Source organism: Bufo bufo, chromosome 1, assembly GCF_905171765.1.
Source record: "Bufo bufo chromosome 1, aBufBuf1.1, whole genome shotgun sequence".
Classification (NCBI taxonomy): domain Eukaryota; kingdom Metazoa; phylum Chordata; class Amphibia; order Anura; family Bufonidae; genus Bufo; species Bufo bufo.
The window spans coordinates 198820780-198826779 of record NC_053389.1 but is presented as its reverse complement, the minus strand read 5'-3'; the positions used below and the strand labels follow the sequence as shown (position 1 = coordinate 198826779).

The 6000-nt window shown below is 39.6% G+C and overlaps 3 non-coding genes across 3 annotated transcripts; all 3 read right to left on the bottom strand.

Annotated features, from left to right (window-relative positions):
• Window positions 1-1028: 1028 nt before the first annotated feature.
• TRNAR-CCG lies at window positions 1029-1101 on the bottom strand. Its single transcript has one exon. It is a non-coding gene; the product is annotated as a tRNA-Arg (tRNA).
• A 1715-nt stretch (window positions 1102-2816) lies between these two features.
• On the bottom strand, window positions 2817-2889 carry TRNAR-CCG. Its single transcript has one exon. It is a non-coding gene; the product is annotated as a tRNA-Arg (tRNA).
• Window positions 2890-4260: 1371 nt separating this feature from the next.
• Window positions 4261-4333, bottom strand: TRNAR-CCG. Its single transcript has one exon. It is a non-coding gene; the product is annotated as a tRNA-Arg (tRNA).
• Between the last annotated feature and the right edge of the window lie 1667 nt (window positions 4334-6000).

Sequence of the window (6000 nt, the reverse complement as noted above, 5' to 3'; positions counted from 1 at the left end):
TATTTTCGACTTGGATCAAAATCTCTTGTCAATGAAAAGGAATTTCTGGAATCAAGATCATAACAATTACGCAAAGACTTTAAACCATCCAGTAGACACCTTTAAAGTTCAGAAAAACAGGTGGGATTGGAACCCACAAGCCACAGCCCAAGGTCTTACCAACTAAGGCATCACAAACGAGGTTTCCAAAATGGGACACCGCATTCATATTCTTGTCAGTCCAAAGCAATTGTGTATGCAAGGGCTTTTAAAAATATTTTCCTCCACAACATACAGTAAAGTCCTGTCTACATTCTCATGATTTTGGAACTTGATGCTCCAGCTGGAGTTTACTTTTAAAAATCATATTTATAAAAAGTATGCAAGGTCTTTTTAAGCATGAAGCAGATGATTTAAACACTGGCCCAGATCTACTAATGTACCTACACCAAAAACATGCTAGAAAAGGGGAGTGATTCAATGGGATAGGTGTCTTCACAGGAAATTGCGTGGAGTGAACATGCACCATTTTGTAGCAAAACGACGCCACAATTATGGCGTCAAACTTAAGCCAACCAATAGTTGGTATAGAGTCAGAGAAAAGTATCTATCCGCGCAACCCTCTTTTATATTTCTCAGTGTAAAAAGTAAGATGCTGAGGAAAAAATTCTAACCATTCATATTCCAAATATTTTAAAGCCTGTCAATTTTCTCCCCAAAGCTCAAACTCTCGACTTTTGCCATAATCTTTGGCTAGGTGTGAGCAGTGTTTTCCTTTCAGAATGGTATGAAGCCTATTTTCTCATGGCAAAAGTAGAAGTTTTTACACCTTTTCATTAGTCAATCCTCCATCATTCAGATAGAAATCTCACTTGACAAACATTCTATGGATACATATGAAGAGCTTTCTTTGCTAGTAACAATGCAGAGTAAGTATGTTCTTATTTTTTTCAGAAAATGACTCAGAAACTTGAAATTGCGAGTTTAGAATTATGTGAATGAATGGTTCAGCAGCATTTTTCAGAGTCCCACTGACGTTTAAAATTGAGCGACCCAGGTGGGACTTGAACCCACAATCCCCAGCTCCGGAGGCTGATGCCTTATCCATTAGGCCACTGGGCCTACACGCTATGGATCAGACAGAACATTCTTAATGCCGGCTATGCAAGTCGTGTGTTTTTAACTCATGTATGCAAATTGAAGTTAAAGTTTCTTGTTTTGTCATTTATATTTTTCAGTGTAAAAAAAATGAAGAGACTCGGGACATATTTTACTATTCGTACGTTAAAGTCTGCAAGTTTTCACACCGGAGCTTAAACTATTAGCTTAATCTTTAGCTTCATGAGAGTGGCGTGTTCCTTTTGGAATGATGCACAGCCTAGCCTATACCCTCCTACTTTTCAGAAGGAATTGAATTTTTAGAGAAATCTTCACAAAGGGGATGCTGGGACTCATGAGATTTTCTTATTTTCGACTTGGATCAAAATCTCTTGTCAATGAAAAGGAATTTCTGGAATCAAGATCATAACAATTACGCAAAGACTTTAAACCATCCAGTAGACACCTTTAAAGTTCAGAAAAACAGGTGGGATTGGAACCCACAAGCCACAGCCCAAGGTCTTACCAACTAAGGCATCACAAACGAGGTTTCCAAAATGGGACACCGCATTCATATTCTTGTCAGTCCAAAGCAATTGTGTATGCAAGGGCTTTTAAAAATCCTGCAGATAGTTAAAAAATGAGTTACAAAGAGTTGACTTGTGCTCAAATGGTTGAAACATTCTCCATTAGGCCTAACTCAGATTTATATGTCAGGTCTGTGGAAATACGGTTCATGTTTTATTCATGACGCTTTCCATGAAACTTACGTTTTTTGGTCCGTGGATCTGAGGTTTTCACACTGTACAGCATCTCTGGTACACGGCCCTGTCAAGACACAGAATTGCATCTGATCTTTAAAAATCATATTCATAAAAAGTATGTGAGAACTTTTAAAAATCTCCCAGATAACTTAAAATTAAGCAACAGAAATGGCTTATAGAGATTTTAAAAACATATGAAGATATTTTCCTCCACAACATACAGTAAAGTCCTGTCTACATTCTCATGATTTTGGAACTTGATGCTCCAGCTGGAGTTTACTTTTAAAAATCATATTTATAAAAAGTATGCAAGGTCTTTTTAAGCATGAAGCAGATGATTTAAACACTGGCCCAGATCTACTAATGTACCTACACCAAAAACATGCTAGAAAAGGGGAGTGATTCAATGGGATAGGTGTCTTCACAGGAAATTGCGTGGAGTGAACATGCACCATTTTGTAGCAAAACGACGCCACAATTATGGCGTCAAACTTAAGCCAACCAATAGCTGGTATAGAGTCAGAGAAAAGTATCTATCCGCGCAACCCTCTTTTATATTTCTCAGTGTAAAAAGTAAGATGCTGAGGAAAAAATTCTAACCATTCATATTCCAAATATTTTAAAGTCTGTCAATTTTCTCCCCAAAGCTCAAACTCTCGACTTTTGCCATAATCTTTGGCTAGGTGTGAGCAGTGTTTTCCTTTCAGAATGGTATGCAGCCTATTTTCTCATGGCAAAAGTAGAAGTTTTTACACCTTTTCATTGGTCAATCCTCCATCATTCAGATAGAAATCTCACTTGACAAACATTCTATGGATACATATGAAGAGCTTTCTTTGCTAGTAACAATGCAGAGTAAGTATGTTCTTTTTTTTTTCAGAAACTGACTCAGAAACTTGAAATTGCGAGTTTAGAATTATGTGGATGAATGGTTCAGCAGCATTTTTCAGAGTCCCACTGACGTTTAAAATTGAGCGACCCAGGTGGGACTTGAACCCACAATCCCCAGCTCCGGAGGCTGATGCCTTATCCATTAGGCCACTGGGCCTACACACTATGGATCAGACAGAACATTCTTAATGCCGGCTATGCAAGTCGTGTGTTTTTAACTCATGTATGCAAATTGAAGTTAAAGTTTCTTGTTTTGTCATTTATATTTTTCAGTGTAAAAAAAATGAAGAGACTCGGGACATATTTTACTATTCGTACGTTAAAGTCTGCAAGTTTTCACACCGGAGCTTAAACTATTAGCTTAATCTTTAGCTTCATGAGAGTGGCGTGTTCCTTTTGGAATGATGCACAGCCTAGCCTATACCCTCCTACTTTTCAGAAGGAATTGAATTTTTAGAGAAATCTTCACAAAGGGGATGCTGGGACTCATGAGATTTTCTTATTTTCGACTTGGATCAAAATCTCTTGTCAATGAAAAGGAATTTCTGGAATCAAGATCATAACAATTACGCAAAGACTTTAAACCATCCAGTAGACACCTTTAAAGTTCAGAAAAACAGGTGGGATTGGAACCCACAAGCCACAGCCCAAGGTCTTACCAACTAAGGCATCACAAACGAGGTTTCCAAAATGGGACACCGCATTCATATTCTTGTCAGTCCAAAGCAATTGTGTATGCAAGGGCTTTTAAAAATATTTTCCTCCACAACATACAGTAAAGTCCTGTCTACATTCTCATGATTTTGGAACTTGATGCTCCAGCTGGAGTTTACTTTTAAAAATCATATTTATAAAAAGTATGCAAGGTCTTTTTAAGCATGAAGCAGATGATTTAAACACTGGCCCAGATCTACTAATGTACCTACACCAAAAACATGCTAGAAAAGGGGAGTGATTCAATGGGATAGGTGTCTTCACAGGAAATTGCGTGGAGTGAACATGCACCATTTTGTAGCAAAACGACGCCACAATTATGGCGTCAAACTTAAGCCAACCAATAGTTGGTATAGAGTCAGAGAAAAGTATCTATCCGCGCAACCCTCTTTTATATTTCTCAGTGTAAAAAGTAAGATGCTGAGGAAAAAATTCTAACCATTCATATTCCAAATATTTTAAAGTCTGTCAATTTTCTCCCCAAAGCTCAAACTCTCGACTTTTGCCATAATCTTTGGCTAGGTGTGAGCAGTGTTTTCCTTTCAGAATGGTATGAAGCCTATTTTCTCATGGCAAAAGTAGAAGTTTTTACACCTTTTCATTGGTCAATCCTCCATCATTCAGATAGAAATCTCACTTGACAAACATTCTATGGATACATATGAAGAGCTTTCTTTGCTAGTAACAATGCAGAGTAAGTATGTTCTTATTTTTTTCAGAAACTGACTCAGAAACTTGAAATTGCGAGTTTAGAATTATGTGGATGAATGGTTCAGCAGCATTTTTCAGAGTCCCACTGACGTTTAAAATTGAGCGACCCAGGTGGGACTTGAACCCACAATCCCCAGCTCCGGAGGCTGATGCCTTATCCATTAGGCCACTGGGCCTACACGCTATGGATCAGACAGAACATTCTTAATGCCGGCTATGCAAGTCGTGTGTTTTTAACTCATGTATGCAAATTGAAGTTAAAGTTTCTTGTTTTGTCATTTATATTTTTCAGTGTAAAAAAAATGAAGAGACTCGGGACATATTTTACTATTCGTACGTTAAAGTCTGCAAGTTTTCACACCGGAGCTTAAACTATTAGCTTAATCTTTAGCTTCATGAGAGTGGCGTGTTCCTTTTGGAATGATGCACAGCCTAGCCTATACCCTCCTACTTTTCAGAAGGAATTGAATTTTTAGAGAAATCTTCACAAAGGGGATGCTGGGACTCATGAGATTTTCTTATTTTCGACTTGGATCAAAATCTCTTGTCAATGAAAAGGAATTTCTGGAATCAAGATCATAACAATTACGCAAAGACTTTAAACCATCCAGTAGACACCTTTAAAGTTCAGAAAAACAGGTGGGATTGGAACCCACAAGCCACAGCCCAAGGTCTTACCAACTAAGGCATCACAAACGAGGTTTCCAAAATGGGACACCGCATTCATATTCTTGTCAGTCCAAAGCAATTGTGTATGCAAGGGCTTTTAAAAATCCTGCAGATAGTTAAAAAATGAGTTACAAAGAGTTGACTTGTGCTCAAATGGTTGAAACATTCTCCATTAGGCCTAACTCAGATTTATATGTCAGGTCTGTGGAAATACGGTTCATGTTTTATTCATGACGCTTTCCATGAAACTTACGTTTTTTGGTCCGTGGATCTGAGGTTTTCACACTGTACAGCATCTCTGGTACACTGCCCTGTCAAGACACAGAATTGCATCTGATCTTTAAAAATCATATTCATAAAAAGTATGTGAGAACTTTTAAAAATCTCCCAGATAACTTAAAATTAAGCAACAGAAATGGCTTATAGAGATTTTAAAAACATATGAAGATATTTTCCTCCACAACATACAGTAAAGTCCTGTCTACATTCTCATGATTTTGGAACTTGATGCTCCAGCTGGAGTTTACTTTTAAAAATCATATTTATAAAAAGTATGCAAGGTCTTTTTAACCCTTTCCCGACTGCAATCTGTATATATACGTGATAGCTGCACATGCCCCGTGCAGCTATCACGTCTATAAACGTCAAGACAGTTCTTTAATCCAAGCGCTGCAAAGCGCTTGGATTAAAGCTTCTGCCCCCGCACTGCTGCTGTCACGGACAGCATACAGTTCAGTAATGCCGGCAAGGGACCAATCAGAGTGGCCCCTTGCCGACAATCGATCCGATTGGTTAGTCTGTGCAGACTAACCAATCGGATCGCGGCAGTGGAAAAAATGCCGGTTTCAGGCTCTGATCTGCGCTCTGCAGATCAGAGCCTGAAATCAGGTAGTGTCTCTGTGGCCCCCAATCTGTGCCCCTTTCCTGTGCTCCTCCAACACCCCCCTGTGCGCGCCTGCCCCTGATGAAGTAGTTTCCCCGTCCATATTTATGTAGTCCCTCCCTGATGCGGTCCGCCCCATGCTGTCTCCCCGCCCCTCCTGCCCCAGCCTCCCTCACCCTCAAGGTTAGCCGCCGTACCCCAATACAACCCCCCCCCCCATTCCAGCGCTGCCCCCGATCCTGTGCCCCCGCTGTGTGTGATGGCGGCGGCTCCAGTCCTGAGCCGTCGCCA